The sequence below is a fragment of the Canis aureus genome, chromosome 6, assembly GCF_053574225.1.
Source record: "Canis aureus isolate CA01 chromosome 6, VMU_Caureus_v.1.0, whole genome shotgun sequence".
Lineage (NCBI taxonomy): Eukaryota > Metazoa > Chordata > Mammalia > Carnivora > Canidae > Canis > Canis aureus.
Window position 1 is genome coordinate 70,657,529 of NC_135616.1, and position 22,444 is coordinate 70,679,972.

General features: G+C 44.7%; 1 long non-coding RNA gene across 2 annotated transcripts in view; it reads left to right on the forward strand.

Annotated features, from left to right (window-relative positions):
* LOC144316352 (uncharacterized) overlaps positions 1 to 21,474 on the forward strand; it is a 37,251-nt gene extending 15,777 nt beyond the window's left edge. Inside the window, exons 2-4 of one of the 2 annotated variants that reach the window (XR_013382271.1) lie at positions 16,559 to 16,849; positions 17,853 to 18,046; positions 19,970 to 21,474. This is a non-coding gene — a long non-coding RNA (uncharacterized LOC144316352). The remainder of the gene's footprint in view (positions 1 to 16,558; positions 16,850 to 17,852; positions 18,047 to 19,969) is intronic. The other variant, XR_013382272.1, reaches the window with a different exon arrangement.
* Positions 21,475 to 22,444: the final 970 nt, after the last annotated feature.

Below are 22,444 nucleotides of genomic sequence, written 5' to 3' on the forward strand. Positions count from 1 at the left end.
GATCATGACCTGAGCCAAAGGCAGATGCTTAACCAGCTGAGCCACTCAGGCACCCCTAAAAACAATTTTTAGCAGGATTCAAACTTCTAACTTTGGCAGCTATAAGATGACTTAGATTCTTGCACACACAAAAAAATCCTTTTTACATGAAGAGATAATAAAACTCAGTTATGAAAATTTTGTTGAAAAAGTATTTTTAAAAAGGTAAAACAGACGTTTTACAAAAAAAGTAAAAGCTCTTCAATTAAGTCTCTAAACAATTGCCCACTGGATACAAAATCTTTCTACTGTATCGAACTTCAATTGATTTAAAGTGTGAAACATAGCAAGAGGTTTCTTTAGCGTTGGAAAAATCATGCAATATAAGAGATGCCGTCCACTTAATACTTTGGATATGTTTTGCCTCAAAAGATTTTCAAATTTACTTGAAAAAAGTCTTATTTCACAGCTTAAAAACTGAACACATTGTGTAGATAAGGTTGAGTTATTTCTGTCTGTCAAAGAGAAACTTCATCTTGGTATGAAAACATAGTTTCTATCATAGTAATGTGTTCCCCAACCATGTAGTCAAAAGTCTGGATTTACTGAGTTGTTAATGTATTAAACTAATCTTTCTTCTATTGCTTAATTCTTTTTATATGATACATACTGGAGACGTTTGTGTTTAGTTTTCTGGACAGTATTATGGTTATAGTAGTTAAAATTGTTCCATTAATGTACAAATGCTATGAATTATCAGCTTGTGGAACTGTAGAAATAGAAAATAAAGCTCATTGGTTGAGTAAGGGAGGGCCTTTATAAAGATTTATCATTACTGTTAACTCAGATTGAAGATTTTCTCTAAGTGAAAGGACTACCTGCCAAACATTCAATAATCAAAGACAAAAAGATAGTAGTGTGATTTATATTTCCTTACTGAATAGCACATTGGATATGAATGAACTAAATTTGAAGTTCCAAGGAAGGAAAAATGTATTTGCTAGAAGGTACAGCAATTTATGATGAAATGGAAAATTTTCATAATAACAACAATTTAACCCATTTTTCTAACATGAGTTAATATACAGAAAGTTTTCGTTGTAAGCAAGAGAATTATGTAAATTAATTTTAAAAACTAAAAAAACATGAAACTTCCACTATTATTTATGAATTTATACTTGCTTTTAGTTTATGCAGTACTCTGATTTCAATGTTAACACTACTGAGGTGACACAAGAGTTAGTGAATTATTCCAACTTAAACAATTTTGAAACACAGGATTTGCTTCAAAGTCAGATTATTTCTTCTAAAATACAAGAACCAGGGATCCCTGGGTGGCGCAGCGGTTTAGCGCCTGCCTTTGGCCCAGGGCGCGATCCTGGAGACCCGGGATCGAATCCCACGTCGGGCTCCCGGTGCATGGAGCCTGCTTCTCCCTCTGCCTGTGTCTCTGCCTCTCTCTCTCTCTCTCTCTCTCTCTCTCTATGTGACTATCATAAATAAATAAAAATTAAAAAAATAAAATACAAGAACCAGTTTTGACAAATATTAAAAGAATGATTTTTAGAATTCAACTTAGTTATTGAAAAAGTTTTAAGTTTGGGGAAAACTTGGGTATGTAAATCTACTTTTTCAGCTATAAATTATGTGAAATATAAATATGGATCAAATATTTCTGATGCAAATTTAGCATTTGAATTGAAATGTACTCTAAGTTGAAAAATACATGTTGGATTTAGAAGATTTCACATAAAAATGTGAAAACTATAATGAGACATTATTGATTACATTGTTGAAATGTTAATATTTTAGAGTTGTTTGGTTAAATATATGTATTATTAAAATTAACCAATTTTACCTCTTCCTTTTTACCTTTTCATGAGGCTACTAGAACATTTAAACTTACACATGTGGCTCACATTTGTGGTGTGTATTTTTTTTAACGCTCCAGTTTTATTGAGCTGAAATTCACGTACAACCTTGTATCATGATATTTCTATGGGCATTTCTGCATTAGAGGTTTCAGAACCTGGACTCTGAAACTCGACAGCCTGAATTTAAGTGTAGTCCAGACACTTCTAGTTGTGTACCTTGGGCAAATTTGCTTCAGTGTTTTTCCGTCTCAAAATGAGGACAATGGGGCACCTGGGTGGCTCAGTCAATTAAGCATCTGATTTTGGCTCAGGTCATGACCTCAGGTCCTGGGATTGAGCCCCACATCAGCCTACCTGCTCAATGGGGAGTCTGCTCATCCCTCTCCCTTTGCCCCTCACCCTACTCTCTCTCTCAAATAAATAAATAAAATCCTTTTAAAAAATGAGGATAACAATAGTTCTTACCTAAAGGGGTGGTTATAAGAATACTGGGAAATTGTGTCTGGCAAGTGTGAAATAGCTGTTGCTGTTGTCATTTTTATGATTATCTATTAACTCTGTGACCTTGAAAGTTCCTTAACCATAATTTAGTAAAATCTAAAATAGTGACAACAGCATCTACATCACAAGATGTCCTCCTGAACTAATGAGATATCATATGTAAAACTGCTCGACAGGAGGTAGGTGACCACCGAGTGCTTGCTGAATCTTCAGATCTTGGCTGGCATTCAGAAGTCTCTGTAATCTGGCTCAGCTCACCATTCTTAAATTCAACAGTGTGTGTGTGAAAGCAGTTGCAAACCATTAGGTGCCCTTGAGTTCTTAAACATTATTCTTATTTTTTGCCACCATGAAACCCCTGCTTCGAATATTTGTTCCCTAAACTAGCCTTTCTTGGGGCCTCCCTAATTCGATCCTTTTATCATCTAGACTGAAGGCCCTCAGTGTGGACTCCACCCCCAGTATGATCTCTCTCTCTCTCTCTCTCTCTCTCTCTAAATTCCTCTAAATTCCTGAAATATTTGCCACCCATTGTGTATATTTGGCATTTAATCATATACTACCTTGTATTGTTGTTTAGTGTAATCATGTGTATGTCTCTCTGGTCAGGTTAGAGTGAATGTTTTATAATTTGTGAATTCCCCCAATAGCACATGATAACTGTTCAAGAAACATTTGGTCAATAAGTGGGAGCTATTGGAAAAATTAGGGGGAATAGAGAGTTCTGACTGGGGAGATCCATGTATCTTCTACAAAGAACAAAGAGTACACCGAAGAGAGGAAGTTTTAAGCAAAACTTTGAGATAAGCATGAAATGGCCAGCCAGAACTGATATGGGAAGTGAGAAGGGTAGAGGGGGTAGGACAGAGCAAAGTGGGCATCCACCCAAAGGACAGTCCTATAACTCAGGACACAGCTGCTTCTTCCCACAGTCCATCCAACAGCTATTTCTTTCTCTTTTTTAAAAGATTTATTTGTTTATTTGAGAGAGAGAGAAAGAGCACACAGAGGGAGAGAGAAAGAGGGAGAAGCAGACTCCTCACTGAGCAGGGAGCCTGATGCAGGGCCGATCTCAGGACCCTGGAATCATGACCTGAGCTGAAGGCAGATGCTTAACCGCCTGAGCCACCCAGACACCCTCCAACAGCTATTTCTAACCACTCTGATTTTAGAAAGAGACACAAGGTCTCATCCCAATCAGTTCCCTTGCTGATGTCAGATGGTTTATTCCCAGAGCTTTCTTCCTCTCGCTCTGGGAGCATTCTCCACACATGGGTTTTTAAGATGTTTGGAAATCATTCCCTCTGCGTTAGTTTTGCTGACCACCTGAAAGTGAATGAGTTCAGGTGACCTTCTCTCCTCTGCACTCACAAATCCCCCTGGGCATTCTATCAGAAGACACGTTCCTGCCCGGGTCATTGTAGAATCCAAACACAGTGCCTATCCTATAACAGGCACCCCATAACCACTGGATGAACTAATGTTACATGGTTGATTCCTGTTTGGGCCACAGTGGAGGAAAAATACAGTTAATGTGGAGAGAAAAAAGGCTGTTGTTCAACATGACTCATGGATGTAACTTTCAACACAAGGTTCAAGTTTATTTTGCATTTGTGTTGCTCTAAGGTGAGGGCAAACTGGCAAAGGGAAAGGGAGGCAGCCTGGTGGGAGTCAGGAAAGGCAAGATTCAGGTCTTAACACTAACTTCAGTATGAGTTTGGGCACTAACCCATTTGGATTTGAAAAATGCAGAGGTGCTGTCTCATGTCAAACTGCTGTTATTCTACAGAAATACCATTGCCATTAGGTATGATGCACTAATGACAATCATACCTGGAAGGGGATGGACACTTCCCAGGGAAAAGGGCCACTAACCACTTGGCTTGGGGAAGTAGGACATCTCCGATCTGGTTATCTTGGCTACCAGGCTCAGGGACCTGTGACTAACAGAGGCCAGCTCACAGGGGAGGCATTGAGCTGTCTTCATCACTTGCTCATGCGCTCTCCATCCTCCCAGGTACAACCAGTCTCTTTCTCTCTCTTTCTTTCTCACTTTATTCCCAGCCCCCAAGCTGAAATCTGATTACGTAATTAAGTCCTCAGTAAGTGTTCTCCAATGCTGATTTTTAATGAAGTTGGCCAATGCTGCTTCCTGTTTTGAAAGACACAAACCCATTTAAAAAGCTAGTCCGTGCGCCCAATACCCACTGCTTCTTAGAAACCAAATGGGCATTTTAGCCATGGGTTTAGAGGAAGAATAATCATATGTAAATAGGTTAAAGTTCTCACAAAAGAGACAGTAGTGTTAAAAAGAGAAATGCTGGTAGCAGGATAGGATTGTGATACAAAAACTAGTACTGGTCTTTCTCTCTCTCTCTGTCTCTCTGTCTCTGTCTCTGTCTCTCTCTCATGTATCCTACCTACTCTCAGATTGTTCTGGGCTAATATCATTAAAGATCATGAATATGACAACTCCTAGAGCCAGCTTTCTTTCATGGAATTTTGGAATGGCACGTAAGAGATATCTGTAAGAACTTTGAAGGCACTTTCCTAGCAAATCATTTCTCAGTCTCCTGAGTATCTTTGGAGACCACCTTTGGATGAATTCTAGAAATTCATATAGAGGCCTTCAAGCTCGACCCCGGGTCTGCTCGTGTTCCTTAGTACAAGTAGAATAAGGCTGCCCTCCCCAATCTTCTCCATATGCACACTGAATAGTACAAGAGGAAAAGAGAGAGAAACTTTGTAAGAGTGAGGGTTTGGTGGGCATTTGGGAAGATGTTGTCATTATTTTCCATAAGCTCTTCTGTTTTCTCACCCTAGATCCATGACTGCTGACTGCTGAAGGATTAAACTCTAACACTATGATTTCCCTACTTAAACTCTTTCATCTCCAGGTTTTTGCCACTGCATCCTTGGTTTGCCATTCAAATTCCAACCTGCCTCCTGCCTGTGCCTTTAAATTCATTTCTCAACAACATTCCCTGCCCCACCTCTCTCCTTTCAGTGCCTCTGCCACGCTGAACTCTCCCTGGGAATGCTCTTTCCCACCGTTTTCGCCTTCCATCTTCTGTTTATGCTTTAAGATAAGTCAGGTGCTGCCGTCCCTGATACCCCCTTGAGCTTGGTCTTCCTCCTCTGTTAGCTCTGAGCACCCAGGCAGATGTCCATCATGGTCTTCATGACAGGGTCCTCTATCACCTCTTTGCTTTACTGTTTCCTGACTAGACTGGGCCATAAGCTCTTCGAAAGGAAGACTATGTATTAACTATCATTGTATTTCTGGCATCTTGTACAAATGCCACTCATTTATAGAAGATCAATAAATGTTCAACTAGTTGATTAGGTATAGATTGGGGCTAGAACTATCCCAACCAACTAGCGTTGGCATGGTGCCATAGAATTCAGCTGGCTTTTTTTTTTTAATTTTTATTTATTTATGATAGTCACACAGAGAGAGAGAGAGGAGAGAAAGAGAGAGAGAGAGGCAGAGGGAGAAGCAGGCTCCATGCACCGGGAGCCCGACGTGGGATTCGATCCCGGGTCTCCAGGATCACGCCCCGGGCCAAAGGCAGGTGCCAAACCGCTGCGCCACCCAAGGATCCCTCAGCTGGCTTTGTTTCTAGTTCTCTTCGCACAAACTGAAGCTCCTTGGGCACTCTCTAACCTAGGCCCTTCTCCACATAGACTCACACTATTCTCACCTTCTAGACTTGGACACATCAACTCTGAGGGCCATGCTTTCCCTCTTTTGGAAATCTGTTTCCTGTTTAAACCCACTTGGTTCTTTTGCCTCATCTCTTTGGCCCCCTTCATGGTTATGTGTGCTATATTTTGGGTGCGAGTTTCTGAGTCTATCTCTGCATGCATGAGTATGTTCCCTGTCTCCTCCACTCTGGTCAAAGTTTGACAGATGGCCGTGGCTCTCCACCGAGCCCTCTGCAGAGCTGTGTGCAGAATGCAAGTTGCCTCCTTCACTGGTCCAAAGCCTGTTTGGGACAATTCACAGCTCTGCAATCTTAGCCATCACTGCAAGAGGCCAATTTGTACAGCTTTCCCTGTATCACTTCATGTCCACTGTATACTGAGCCCTGTACTGGATCTATGCTGAGCTAGTGAACACTAAGAGATTTCACTTCTGTCTCAGGGATGTTTGATGAGTTGATATGTCTTGACCTCAACAAGCTTAGAACAATTAAACAAGATATAATATTTCAACTGGGTTGGAATACCTCTAACCATTACCCAGTATACCTTTTGGGAGAGAAGGAGTACATATCGAGGTTTGGCCTTTCACTAAAAGGGATTTTTGGGATTCACTAAAATGTTAGGTCTCTACTGCAGATAGAAAACTATCTTTATACAAGGTTGTAACTCTTGACCATCCATCTGTAGGTTCATGCTTTTATGGCTTGCTTATTAATTTTCTTTTTCAAAACAGAGGGCTATATTAAACCACTTTGTTCTCATGCAGTGGTCTGCACTTGAAAAATGTTGGCCAAAGTCAGGACTACCATCCGTGACCACAGGATGGAATGGAAGTGAATTCATCCACAAAGGAATCAGAAATATGACCTTGGCCCTATTACCATTCACTCAAGTAGGAAATAGGCCCAGAGGCCTGGCAAAGCCGGAGCTTGATGATCACAAACTTGTGAAAGAACAGGCTACCCTGCAAATGACCAGTTACAAGTCCTTCTGGCTTCTGGGGCAGGCTGACCCCAGATCCCTGGTGTCCGGCTTCTTCCCCCAAATAGTTTCATGTTTGAAATAGTCTTCCCCACTTCAGCAGGTGGGAATAAGTCAAGTGAAATGCCTTTCAAGCAGTGAGTCATGACGGTAAAGAGCAGGGGATTGAGAATGAGGCATACCTAGCCTGTATCCCAGTACAGCCACCTAGTTGCTCTCTGGTCTTGGGCAAGTGGCTCAACCTCTCTAAACCTTATTTCCTCATGTTTACAAAGGGGATAGTGATAGCACCTACTTCATGTGTTTGCAGGGGGCAGGGAGGGGATTAAATGAGAAAAGGCATGTGGGTGCTTAGCACTGTGCTTGTCATATAGCTACGCACTCACTCAATGGTAGCTCTTCTTCCTATATTAATGACATTAAGAACCGTAATGATAAGAAGTCATATTTGAAATGATTAAGTCAAGAGAGGGCCCAGGTCAGCTGCACTCTCAGCGCCGCCCCCCCGACCTGCCTGCCCCAGTGGCTCCCGCCTGCCTTCTTCCAAGGTGACCCAGCTTGGCAGTGCCAGTTCTGTGCAGGGCTGCTGAGTGAGGTAAGAAATTCGGCCAGGATCAGGCTGCCTGGGCATGACCCCTGAACTGGAGCCATGGAAGGAAGAACACAGTGGACAGGGGAGACTTGGGGTGTTACTGGGCTGGCTAGGACTCTGCCAAGGAAGTGGGTTTGTGGTGGGGTGAGAGCGAGGTAAGCAGAGGGGAGGGGCAGAGCTTGAGAAGGTTCAGCAGGAAGGAAGGCAGTTGAGAAAAAAATCTATCATGTGTCTTATTGGCTTCTTGGTATCATTCTCTGGAAATGAAGAATCAGAAAGAAACCAACACAAGGCTTCTGGGGTGTCACAAAATATCAGGTCTCTCTCTCTGACTTTTCTTGGGGGGGAAATACAAAGGGGGTGCCTCACCAGCATCCTATCCGCAGTTCCAAAGAAGGAAAAATGGGCTGTGTTTTAAAGAGTGGTCAGACTCTCAGACCAAGATCTAATGTGCCCTTTTCGCCCTAAAAGTCTTGTTGCACAACCCAGTGTTATTTCCACAGGCAGCTGAAGTAATTCTGCTCTTGAAATCCTGCCCCGTGTGACTTTTTTTTTCTTGTTTGCTAGCTCAGTGATTAAATAATCATGGCAGAAGCATTCCTCAGTTTTGTGAGGTGTGGACATCAGCAGCTAGCCCACGTTTCCAGAAAGACGTGCTGTGTCCGGGTACTTGGGGCTGGAGTCATAGAGCTGGTCCCACCCTCAGGGAGCACCTGTCTAATGTCCTTCCCCAGCCATCAGTTAACCAACTGAGATGCAGCTCCTCGGAGCAGACTGAGTGCCCCACTGGAGCCGTGCCCCGTGGAACCCTGAGAAGGTTCTATCACAACAGGAAGCAAATGTCATGGGAGAGCAAGATGTCAAAAGCAAGATTTCTTCAGCACCTTGGAAATACCCACTTGCCTGCCCACCCTCCCCTCGGTTTCACCTCTTATCTCTGCTAAATCCCTCACAGTTCCAGATCTTTTTGGGCCTCTGTTTCCAAACTTGAATCAGGCTTTGTTGTGGGGAGGGGAGGCCGAAGTGAAAAATTTCACCAATGTTTTTGACTCTGGGTCTCCTCACCTCCCCATGAAATGGCCTATTGTTTGGAACAGTTTATTCTTGGAAATATGGGAGCTCGGCTGTTCTGTCCTCATCTCAGATTTTGCACATTCCCAACCAATCCTTCATCTTCAAAATCAGCCCAGTCTCCTCATCTCTCTTAAACACAACACCATCTGCCCGGCCGTTCAAGTTAAGCTTTGACTCACACCTGCTAGCCTCATAAACAGGCGCCACCAGATTCGGCTGATTCTTGATTCGTCTGAGATGTCACTCTACGGGCCCCCTCGTCATGGTCACCCCCAGACGGTCCCAGCCTTTATCACTTCCTTGTGCCTAGACCTCACTAACGACCCTCTACCAGACTTCTCAGCTCATTTTGTGCTGCCCGGCGTGTCAAAATCAATTCACCCAGAGCACAGATTTCATCACTCCCCTTTCTGCAGGGAAGCCCCATCACGGGTGGATGGTGCAAAGTCCAGCCAGATACCCAGCTGGGCATTCCCCACATTCCTCTGTGCTCTGGCTGCCAACTTCCCCAGGCAATCTCCCCACTCCCCAAAAGACACCCACTGCTCCCACCGGGCTGCTTTTAATACTGCACCCTGCTTGGTGGGGGGCAGATACTAACTCATGGGAAGCAAGAGAGGGAGGGAGGCCAGGAGGGAGGAAGCGCTCAGCTTCATCTCTTCCACCAACCATTCTAGTCCTTACCATGGGCACCCGCCTGGGAACTGTTCCATCTGTGTCTACACTCACTAAAAAACAAACAAGCAAGCCCCAAAGCTTTTACCATGGAAAATTCCAAACGTGCATAAAAAAAAACCCTCATGGACTCATTTGCTGGCTTCTATGAGCCATCAAGTTTTGCCATATTTTATTTCATCACTCCTCCCTCTGTATTTGGGGGGGTGGGTGGGGTAGGAAACCATTTTAAAGCAAATTCCAGACATTCTGTCAATTCATTCCCAAATATCTCAGCATGCACCTCAAAAAAGGGACCTTTTTTTTTACACAGCCACAATGCCATTCTCACACCTAATAAAATCACTAACTCCTCCCTACCATCTATTTCTCAGTCTACAGTCAAGTTCCCTAAATTATCTTTAAAAATATGATTTTTAGAGCTGAGTGTATTTTAATCAGCATTCAAATAGCAACGAACTTTCTCATTGCATTTGGTTACGTCTGTGAGTTCTCTTTTAACACCTTCTAAACTAAAAGAGTCCCTCCTCCACTTTTTCCGCCATGCCATTGATTAAATAAACAGACCAGGTTAACTATCCTGTGTAATGTCTAACATTCTAGATTTGGCTGATCACTTCCTTGTGGTGTCATTTACAGACCACTCATTTCAACCCTTATATGTTGCCTTACACTGTCTTTGACTAAGTTTTGTCTTTGTCCTGCTAATTCCGCTGGAAGTACAAACTCCCAAAGAAAAAGTGCATGTGTGTGTGTGTGTGTGTGTTTGTGTGTGTGTATCTGTATGTATTTGTACTTTTGTTATGAAGGGTTGTTCACATACCAGATCCTCAATAAATACTTGCTAAATAGCCTTTCTTGAGCTCTACTGTCTGCAGAATTATGTACTAGAGAGAGACGTACAGAAAGAGATGGATTTCTAACCTTCATGTTTTCAGTGCTGTTAATTATGCAGGACAGTGGTTTTCCCAACTTGAACATGCATCAGAATCAACTGGGGGGCCTGTTAAAAACCTAGATTGCTAGGCTCCATCCCAGAGTTCCTGATTCAGTAAGTCTGGAATGTGCCTGAGAATCTGCATTTCTCACAGGCTCTCACGTGATGCTGCTGTTTCAGGGACCAAACTTTGAGAACCACTAATATGAGATGTGAGCTTCAGAAAGTCTTCTACAGTCCCTGGGGACCAGGCCATTATGCAGCTTTGATTCCCAAGGCTACCTACTTCTGAGACTCGGTGTGTGACTTGGGTTGTCGAAACCTTTCAGTGGGACATTGCTACTTGGAAGGCTTGTTTTCTGGTGGATAGGGGTGAGATGAGGGAGCCTGAATGTGGGATAGAGGAGTGGCTTCCTCCAGTGGAGGGAGAGGTCAGCTAGGCCCTGTGAGGCACAGGAAGTTTGAGAGGAGCAGGGTATCAGGGGCCTGGATCCTTAAAAGCTTCAAGCCAGGGGCTCTGCATATAATATGTATGCATGCAGCTTTGCCCAGTATGGGGGTTCCCAGCAGCCCCAGTATAGGACTGTCACAGGCAGGATGTGGCTAAGGCTTTTTGCTCCAGTGTTGTATCCAGATATGGATGGAAAAGATGCCCTTAGGAAGGAGTGGGAAAAATGAGAAAACTTGAAAGTATTTTTTTTTAAAGATTTGTTTATTTATTTGAGAGAGAGAGAGAGAGGCCAGAGGGAAGGGCTGAGGGAGAGGGAGAGAGAGAATCCCAAGCAGACTCCCTGCTGAGCACAGAGCCCCACACAGGGCTTGATCTCATGACCCTAAGATCATGACCTGAGCTGAAATCAAGATTCAGATGTTTAACTGACTGAGCCACCCAGGTGCCCCAAACTTGAAAGTTTTTTTTTTTTTTAATTTTTATTTATTTATGATAGTCACACAGAGAGAAAGAGAGAGAGGCAGAGACACAGGCAGAGGGAGAAGCAGGCTCCATGTACCGGGAGCCCAACGTGGGATTCGATCCCGGGTCTCCAGGATCGCGCCCTGGGCCAAAGGCAGGCGCCAAACCGCTGCGCCACCCAGGGATCCCCCCAAACTTGAAAGTTTTTTAAAAGCATCCTAGAATCAAAGTGACTAAAAACAAAAAACAACAACAACAACAAAAAAACTTGTTACTTTGCTCAACTCTCAACCAGACCTTTCCCTATACCAGGCTTATGTCTTTCCCTGCAGATAGTAGTATTTTCCTTATGATAAATTATCCTGTTGTTTCATCTTTGTACCCCCTACCTCATTCTTGGAGGACAGACTCCCTTATCAATCTCTTAACTATGGACAGTCACCGTGTTCCGTACTTGGCCCGCAACTCTTCTCACTATATATATTCTCCTAGAGAAACATTAGCTACTTTTTTAGCTTCAACTTTTCACCCAGTGGCTCTCCCCAAATATCTACAGCTTAGATCTCCCTCCTGAGCTCCAGACTATAACTCCAACCTCTTGCTAGATGCCTCCAGGTAGCATGCTCAATACGTCTAATCTAATTTATTTTCTCCATCTCAACATTTATCCTTCCTCTGGCCTTGCACCCCATCATCCAAGATGGGGACACCATCTCTTGAGTATTCAAGCTTGAAGTCAGAGAGTTCTCTTCAAGTCTTCTCTTTTCCTCACCCACCATCTATCTAATCATTCATTAAGCTCTGTATTTTCACTCCTGAAATGTCTTTCTAATTCATATCCTCCTTGCAATCTCGCCTGCCTTTGACTTAGTTTCAATCTTCATCATCTCTTTCCTGAATCATTGCTAACTAGGCACCGCATACTTACTATGTGCCAGGAGCAGTGCTCAAACATGTAGATACCTTCTCTGATTGAAGTACAAGCTAATAACATCTCCCTTTTACAGACAAGAAAATCAAAAGGCTTAAAAATACTAAGAAACTTGCTCAAGGTCCTCTGTTCCCTGGTGAGTACCTTGTACTGGAGGCACCTGGGTGGCTCAGTGGTTGAGCATCTGCCTTCGGCTCAGGTCATGATCCCGGGGTCCTGGGATCGAGTCCTGCATTGGGCTCCCCATAGGGAGCCTGCTTCTCCCTCTCTGCCTGTGTCTCTCCCTCCCTCTCTGTGTCTCTCATGAATAAATAAATAAAATCTTTGAAAAAAAAAAGTACCTTGTACAGATGTAGGAGAGTGTGGGATGCATATTAGAATCAACTGGGGTGGCTCAGTCGGTTAAGCGTCTGCCTTTAGGTCAGGTCATGATCCCAGGCTCAGACTTCTTGGGATCAAGCCTGGCGTCAGACTCCTTGCTCAATGGAGAGCCTGTTTCTCCCTCTGCCTGCTGTTCCCTCTGTTTCTGCTCTCTCTTTCTCTAATAAATAAATAAATAAATAAATAAATAAATAAATAAATAAAATCTTTTAAAAAGAAAGAATCAAGTGGGGAGATTTTAAAGCCTACCATTTATCCCATTTGTAACCCAGACCAATTGAATCAAAACACTACCTACTTCTATAGCTTCAACTCTCTCCCCAGATGTTCATGTCTCTCCCAAAATATCTCCAGCCCAGATGTTTCTTGAACTCCATGCTCCTTCCTCAGGCGATGCTCCTAGGCAGTCAGAGTTGAGAACCACTATTTTACTGCCTCTATGCATAACTACTTCACCTGCTCCCCATCCTGCCTCCACTTCAAACCTTCCTCCAGAATGCTGTCTAGCTGTCCTTTTTTTTAAAAATTTATTTATTTATTTATTTATTTATTTATTTATTTATTTATTTATTTATTTTTAGCTGTCCTTTTAAAACACCACCATGATCATGCTGCCCCAGTGGCTCCCCTGTGCTGACACAATGAAGCAGATACTTCTCAGCAGAGCGTCCAGACCTCCATGGTCTGAATGCTCATCTGTGAGCTCCCTTCCCTTACTCTCTACCTGCAGCCACACAACACACTTGAGATTTCTAGTACTTTGCACATGCTATTTGCTCAGCCTGAAGTGGCCTTTCCTGCTTTTCTCTTCTCCAGTTTAACTCTCTAGCAAATAGCTTCTCTTTTTTCTTTTCTTGAGATGCAGTTAAAATGTCACATCTATAACTTCCCTGGGTAGTACTAATGGCTTATCTTTTGTTCTCTTTGCAATGTGCCTCATTACTCTGAGCTGCAATGATTTATTTATACCCTTGTCTACTTCAAAAGACTTTGAGTCTCAAGAAGATCTGTGTCTTGTTCATATTTTTACTCCCATAATCTAGCCCACGTTAAGGCACTCGGCAAATGTTATCTGAATGAATGGATGAATGAATGAATGAACAAACTTCAAGACTCTTGCTAGCCTGTGTTGCCTACTGTCGCTGGGCTATATGGTCAAGAGCAGAGTCTTTGAGTCAGAGGAGTCCAAATCCAGGTTCTGCCCCCTTTCTAGCTGTATGGCCACTCCCCAGAGGCTAACTTTATTCCCTCTGTTCACAGTTTAGTCTCCTCATCTGTGAAATGGGGATACCAATGGTACCGACCTCACAGAATGGCTTTAAAGGTTAAATGAGATTAGTCCATAGCACTCGGTAATATCCATTATTATTATTTGCTTAGAAAACAGCTTTCCAATATATCATTTGATACCACTTATGAAAAATCACATCTATATGTGTTCTTGTGTGTGTATAAATATATATGTGTGTGTAGATATATATCATATGCCCCCCAAACACTCTAACCTATAGTATGCATATACCAGCCCCATGAGCACACATGTAAAATACACAAACACTCATACTCCCTCAGGAGGCAGAAATTCTGAGTCCAGATGTAGCTGGGCCTCGGGGACATTGAGAATGTGCCTTAGGGACGCGTGGGTGACTCCGCAGTTGAGTATCTGCCTTTGGCTCAGGGCGTGATCCTGGAGACCGGGAATCAAGTCCCGCATGGGGCTCCCTGCATGGAGCCTGCTTCTCCCTCTGCCTACGTCTGTGTTTCTCATGAATAAATAAATAAAATCTTTAAAGAGAGAGAGAGAGAGAATGTGCCTGTAGAGAGGACCTGTAGACCTCGCACCTCTGGCCCTCAGCCGGTAGGGAGGGGTGGGCACTCTGCCAATTCTGAAACAAGGAAGTGACATTCCTATTCATCCAAGCCTTTGAGTAAACACCTGACCTGGGTGTCTGGAGACAGACCCCCTTATGAAGTGTGAGCCCATGGAGGCCTGGCCCGGCGGCACAAGTCTGTTTCTCCGGGCAGAGGAGTGGGGTGAGGAGTGGAGGCCTCAGGCCCCCAGCACAGCACACAAAGGACAATGGAGAAGTTTCTAGAGTAGAAAGGAACTAACTAACTGCAGTCCGAACAGGACTTATTTTTATTCCCAGAAGTTTAGGAAATACAGGAGGGACTGGATGGAAGAAGCTCCATTCTACAGTTTAATTGGAAGTTCTTTATTTTTCCACTGAAAGAGAAAACGTGTAGTGATTTTTGAACTGGCTTTGATGCATAAGCCTCAATCTTGCTGGAGTTTAATAGCAAATATATTACCCTGGTGGTCACATTATATGCTTGCTCCGTGTTGGCATGTCTTGTGAGCAAGAAAAAGCAGGTATCACGTGACCTCCAGAAATCAAATTTGCTTTCCTGTTGAAGGGAGCAAATGATGCCAAGTATTAGGACAGAAATGAGGGAAGTTTCTGGAACTGTGAACCATCCCTGATCCTTGGAGAAAAAGGTAGAGAAATTAGCAGCCAATAGAACAGAGGATTGAAGACTCATCCAGCGTGGGCCCTGGCGTCAGGCCCCAGGTCTACATTCAGTTTAGAGTCAGCGTGGGGAGGTCACAGAGTCAAGGAAAAGAAGAGAGAATCCCAAATTCCCTCAAAGGACATGATCTCTACCCTCAGAAGTTTATATTGTAGTTGGGGGAATGAGATGGACACTAATGAAATCATTAGGAAAAAAAGTCTCCTTCTATCTCCTTCATCCTTATATCTTAGGCAGTGGAGACCTTAGGTGCTGAAGAAGTTTACAGAAATATATCACTGAGCAGGACCGCCACCGCGTACAGCCACAGAGGTCCTCCCTCCTTCATCACTTACATAACACTAATGATCCCAATCATCACCAGCCAAAAGAGGAAGGAGTACATATTAATACATTAATATCCAAAATTCTACTAACTTGCAGCCCCGATGAAGGAGGACTCCAGCCTCTCCTTCCACTGCCCCAAAGTTCCCAGTTCTTTTGTTTGTTCTCCCTTCCTCCTTCCTCCCTTCCCTTCTTCCTTCCTCCCTCCCTCTCTCCTTCCTTCCTCCCTACGTTTTGTTGAGATACCATTTACATACCACAAAATTTTACCATTTTATTTTATTTTTAAATTTTGTTTTTTTTAGGGATCCCTGGGTGGCGCAGCGGTTTGGCGCCTGCCTTTGGCCCAGGGCGCGATCCTGGAGACCCGGGATCGAATCCCACATCGGGCTCCCGGTGCATGGAGCCTGCTTCTCCCTCTGCCTATGTCTCTGCCTCTCTCTCTCTGTGACTATCATAAATAAATAAAAATTTTAAAAAATTTTTTGTTTTTTTATTGATTTATGATAGTCACACACACACACACACACACACACACACACACACAGAGGCAGAGACATAGGCAGAGGGAGAAGCAGGCTCCATGCACCGGGAGCCCAACGTGGGATTTGATCCCAGGTCTCCAGGATCGCGCCCTGGGCCAAAGGCAGGCGCCAAACCGCTGCGCCACCCAGGATCCCAAATTTTACCACTTTAAAGTGCACAGTTTATAGGACTTTAGTATTTACATAAGGTTTTTGCGATCATCACCACTAATTCCAGTACATCGCCATCACTGATAAAGAAACTGTGTGCATGAAGCAGTCACTCCTCTTCCTCTCCTGCCCCAGCTCCTGGCAACTGCTGATCTACTTTCCATCTCCCTGGATTTGCCTATTTCTGCACATTTCATGTAAGTGGAACCGTGCACTAGGTAGCCTTTTTTGTCTGGCTTCTTTCCTTTGGGTTTTCAGGGCTCATGCGTGTTGTATCAACGTCTCAATACTTCATTCCTTTTCTCAGTTCTTTCTGGGCATCCCAGATGGTAGTTCCCAGATGCTCAGGCCCAGGTCTGCCCAGGGACTTCTGCTCCGTGGAAGCTGCTTGGGAGAAATGCTCATGGCTGTCATCTCTGGCCACTTTGCAGATGTTCTCTTGTCTCGGTTTTGTCTTCTAGCATTCTTCAACCTGGAAACTCCTAGGTGTCAAAGGATCTTAAGTTCCTATCAGTCCTTGGCTCCCCCGCCCCGGGGCTGTACCCCGTGCAGACTTGGGAACATGGTTCCCCTCCCTGCCTGGGCGCTGGCCCTTAGGAAGACCCCACCTACAGCTTGTACTGACAGGCTTCTGTGGTGCTGGAAGGAGAGCCTGGTCTGCCCCCCTCATCTCTCTCGTTTACTCTGATCCTTGATATCAACGTGGGATGGAGCCCAAGACAAAGCAAGCACATCCTAAAACAAGAATTGAGGTGAGAGTGGTTTTTATGGGTGTGTTTCCAGGAAAAATCAGGAGTATGGCAACGTAGCCTGCGGAGTATGTGGAAGCCAAACAGGGAATGAAATCAAGTGACAAGCTCAGTCCCACTGGGGACCAATGCCCCTGTCCTGTCAGTCACTGGTCCAGGGCTGCTCCATGGGTGTGGACGGTCCAGGCCCTCACCTCACAGGGTCCCCAGGCAAAGGACATCCTGACAGCCTGAGGACAGCCCTTTGACATAGAGACACAGGTGCTGGCTGTTAGAAGTGAAAGCACATGGGCTCGGCAAGGTTTCCTTTCCCCACAAACATCAGAACCTCACACATGCTATCACGTAGCATGATGCTGAGACTCAGCAACTATTTGTTGATAGCTAGATGATAGCTAGATTGGTTGATCGGTTGATCAGTTGGCAGACAAACTTCATTGGAGCCCTCAAGATAATTTTCTTCACAACCACAAAACACTTGAAAAAATTGGAGTATGTGTTATGCACATCACTGGCTAACCCCTTGCGCCTCGTTGGACGAGCTTTGGCAGTGAACACACACGAAGGTGACAGCCGCTAGACTGTGATGTAAGGGCAGGAAACGTGGAGCCCCCGTGAAGGAGGCCTCGTGAGGTTCCAGGTGATGAGCTCCACTGTCAACCAAGTGTCCAACATGTGATAAGCCAGCGATTCAGGCTCATGTTGTAACTCTCACCCTGGATACTAGAAGAGCCTCTCTCTGGCAACTGGAATGGCTCTTATTTTCCTCTTTTTTCTCTGTGCACAGAAGCCCAGGGAGCAGAGAACAGGGTTCTCTGACTGATTCGGGATCGGTTACTGAACCTCCTTATTTTTCTGCTTCCTCCCCTGCTTTGCCCACTCCCTGAGGTCCATGTAAAGATTACATCAGCGAATGTGAAGGGGCTTTGAAGGGTTTTGGGAAACATACTCACCAAGCTAATGAATTTTTTTTTTTTTTCTCAAATGGCTTTTGGCTTTGTAAAAGGAATCTTGGGCAACTGAGAAGAGTTTCAAAGGGTGAAGCTGAGAAGCTTTCCTTGAGACCTCAGTGAGGTCTGAGCCCCCATGGGAGGTCACCACAAGCCCAGACCTGGCCTGTGCCTGTCCACTCACTGACCCATCAGGCTACAGCATGATTGCTCAGGAAAGGTCCCCCGGGGGCCCCAGCACAACAAAGAGGTAAGGAGAGAAGGCAAAGGGGGAATATAAAAAAGGGTATGGGGTAAATGAAGGAAAGTCAAGAGAGGATGGGGGGAGGTAGGCAACAAAAAAGACAGAGCCAAAGGAGGGACAGGAGACAGAGGTGGCCATGCCAGAGGGTGAGGGCCACCGTTGGTGAGGGGCACTGTTCCTGTGATGTCTGCAACCTGCACTTCTAGGCACCTGTTCGATGATGGAGGCCACATTCGCCACATCCTTGTCACAGCCCTGCTCTCCACCCTTCGGCCACCTTCCCAAATTATTGGAGGGGACAAATGTCCAGGAGGGTCTCCAAGGCAGTGTGACCTTGACCCCACTCCCCCCAATGTCCCGCAGGGTTTGGGCAGAAGGTGGCCAGGAGAGTCAGGAAGCTGCAGGCCCTGATCCGGGGCTGGCAAACAGAGGACTCTCAGTAAGTGTGCCAGCCTGTAAATTGTCCTTTTGTTTTGCGGGCTTTACCGAACACGGTTTTATTTCATGTGACTGTGCTATTTCGGGAGGAGTAAATATTGCCGGCGGTCTGTTTAAAAAGGCCAATGACCTGAAATGTGTGTGTGTATGTGTTATTTTTTCCCCCCTTTTCTTTTCCATTTGAATTATCTCCAAGAGACAGGTCTGTCCAAGCATCGTGGTGCTTTAATTCACTAGCTTTTATTTCTAACTTTCCCTTTCCGTCCCGTGATATGTGGAGCTGGTGAACAAAGGAAGAGACGAGAAGGGGACAAAGGCACGAGCGCTGCCCTAGGCCCGAGCAAAGGGGGGGAGAGGTCCAGGGTGCAGCCCGGAAGAGGGCAGGGAGCCATGGGCTCTCTGCTGCCTTGGCTGCTTCCGGAACTGGTGTCTGACCTATAATTACAGCCTCTTTCCTCCGATTTCCTCTGTGAAAATAGCAACATTCGGGCTAAGCGCAGAATAGAAAAAAAGCCCTACATAAAGGATCAGGGATTTATAAATATAGTTAAAATGGCAGGATGGTTACCCCCACGGTTTAGTTCTCTAAGAGTGGGTTGGGAAAGGGTGGGGGGGCACGGTTCTTGAAACTTGTCTCATTCCCTAAGACAGCCAGGTGCTCTCTTTGGAGGCCCAATCAAGGAGAGATTTGCTCCAGGTTTTTTTCCACCAGATGTCAATCATTGTAAGGGTGGATATCCCTAGCCAGGCACATTCCCCTCTCGGGAGTTTTTATTTCGGCTTCTTAAGGATTCCACTCCCATCTCATTGTTCAGGCTGTTCTCCTCAAGCCCTTATCTCTAAGGAGGGGGAAGAGGATATCCTTGTCTCAGCAAATACCTCCTAGTCTCCTGGACTCTTCCTCCAGGACAAACACTGCATTCCCGTTGGAATTGTCATGTATTTCTATGTCCCAGCGCCCTGGTCACAGCTTACCCGCGCTGGCCCTTCCACAGGGATCTCTTAACTTGGGACAAGTGAGAGATCCCCAGCAACATTCGTGCCTAGTGATGGAGGCTGTCAGGTGGAAGTATGGCCATGGGAAGTGGAGTCAGCCTGTTGCAGTGAAAAAAGGATGAAGCAACCATGTGTGAGAAGCAGAGGCCAGAAGCAGAGACCAAGGCCTGCCCGGGACTGACGTCCTCGGTTCTCATGATTCCTGAGGCCTAGCTCCATGTATCCCTGATCTTTGCATAGTTTAGATACTCAACCTTTCCTTGAATTCCATGAGTTAATACAGTCCCTCTTTTGCCTCAACTGGGTCAAGTGGGGTTTTTGATGTGTGCAACCAAAAATCTTGATGAATGTGGTAGTGCTAATGCCAAGAATTCTCTAGGGAAGTTGACAAACCAATATTATCAGTGCAGCTTCTCAAAACTGGTTTCACAAAGGGCTAAGAACAATGTTTATACCATGCTTATCTGGACTTACTGTCACTATTCTACTTTCCAGAAAGATGAGTGTTGGGAAGAGGAATGAAAATATCCCAAGCAGCATTTATGACCTAGCTACTGAAGAAGAGGAAGGAATCTGGGGACCAGACTTGTGTCCGGGCCTCTGCCTTCATGTGCAATCACACAAAACCTTTCCAGATAGGAGATTTCCAGAAGGAAGTACCAGAATTATCTTCCTATCACCCACCACAGTGTCTTAACTCTCACCATGGTATCTATAGTAAGTTAAACCCAACTTCCACGTCTGCCTCTTTGTAGAGCCGAAGAACTGTGACTGATCGTGGTTAGCATAATAGTTCTTCCTATACTGAGAGTCATCATCTCCATGATAAGTGACTTCAGTCTCCTCTCAGCATCAAGAGGGCCGATGTCATGGCCTGGCATGATGGTGCAGAGTATGCCCTGGGCTAGGCATCTGAGGACCTGCATTGCAGCTGAGCTTTTGCTACTAGGCACTTAGAAGACTAGCTAAGTCCGTGGGTCCAGTTTCCTTATCTGCTAAATAAGGAATTGGGTTAGATAAATCTCTAAACTGCCCCCTCTCTCTCATAAGCCATTACTTCAAGGCAAGTTCCTGGCCTCGAGTCATTCTCCACAGTGAATACTGTTTGCTTTCCACCAAAAGCAGGAGGAACAAATGAAAGAGAACAAGAAATTCAGAAAATTTTGTTTTCTCACGTTTAAGGAGAGATGGATCTTTTGACAAAATTAAGGCTATTTCAACATACTATTAGATTTTTAAAATACCGAGTTTATTATGCAAGAAACACATGTTCACTATAGAAAATGTAGATATAAGTAAGTAAAAAGGAAGGAACTCAAGTTATCATACTTCCTATCAAAGATAGCCTCAACATTTTGTGTGTATAAATGAGAAATTTTTCTGTACACATATATACGCTTTTTATGAAAACAGGATCAGAATATCCATTTTGTTTTTCAAGCTGGTCTTGACATATTGAAAACATCTTTCTGTGTTAATAAATACACTTACATAGCATTGATTTTCTTTTTTCTTTTTAAAGGTTTTATTTATTCATGTGAGAGAGAGAGACAGAGACACAGGCAGAGGGAGAAGCAGGCTCCACGTGGGACTCGATCCCAGGACTCCAGGATCACACCCTGAACCTACGAGATAGCTCGTAGGTTAGCGTGGGCCCATTTTATGGAGGAGAAAATTGAAGGCCAGAGAGGTGAAACATGTTCAGGTCACATAAGTCACAGGGGCTGGATTTTTGCCACCAGGCTTGTCTGGCTGTGTGGCACCTCAACACAGACAAGACCAGGTAAAAGGACTGGAGACCGCTCAGTGGCCTTGGGAAGGAAGCCCCTGGAGACCCCAGAGCACCACCGACTGCAGGTCGGGTCTGCTGGGAGTAGCATCAGACGCTCAACCGCTGAGCCACCCAGGCTATTCAATAGCTATACAGCTATTGATTTTAATAGCTGTATAGCAATCTGCTGTTTGGGTGGATCTTAATTTATTCAACCAATCTTCTACGACTGGATAGTTTTATTTTTCATTATTATTAAACAATCATATATATGTATGTATATATACACTTTGTGTGTGTGTATAATTTTTTTACTTTTTTTAAATTTTAAGACTTCTAAGTGAACAGACAGTACAATTCAATATAATTAGGGATGCAAAGCAGCCACACTCTTCCTTGTGGGTTCCCGTCTTAGTCAAGCTCTTTCGGGTTGCAGGGAAGCATTTAATTCCTCTGTACCACATGACCTCCCACCACCCTGGTCACAACTGATTGGACTGGCATCCTCTCCTCTGCAAAGGCAGCCATCTGGAGGCTAGCCAAAAGCCTATGAGGGGCCTGGCAGGAGTCCTGTGACCTGGAGAGGGATTCCTTTCCTGGGTGGTGCTGAGCTAACTGAGCAGATTCTCCCTCCGGGTGTTGAATGCATGACAGGCAGGTGACCTCCGTAGGAGGGGCAGGCACGGGGATGGATCTGTGGGGTAAAACCCCATGCACTGAAGTAACCAGTGGGTTTCCTACCACCTGGGGGAAGAAGAAATCTCTTCCTGCATGATTCCCAGGGTTCCCCCTCCCTGACTCCAGGTAGCGTAGCAAGGAGGATAAAGCTGTGGTCTCTGGAGCCTGAGAGCCTAAGAGTCATAAATTCGGATCCTGGCTCTGTACTTCTTACCTGTGCGATCTTAGGCTACTTAGTCTTCCTGTTCCTGGGTTTCCTCATGTGACAGTAAGGACGACAAGGCCTACTACTAAAGGTTCCTCTGAAAACTACATGAGGTAATAGATGTCAGAGCCTTTAGAAGCGTGCCTGGTACACAGCAGATGCCATTATGATTATGGCTCTGCTAGTACGGTTTGCCCTACCTACAGTCTCAGGAATCTCAGGAGGCTTCCAGGTCACCGATATCGGCAAGGACACACTGGGGACTTCAAATATCCTGCTATTATTAGTTTACTCTTGGAGTACTGCTGGTCCTTCC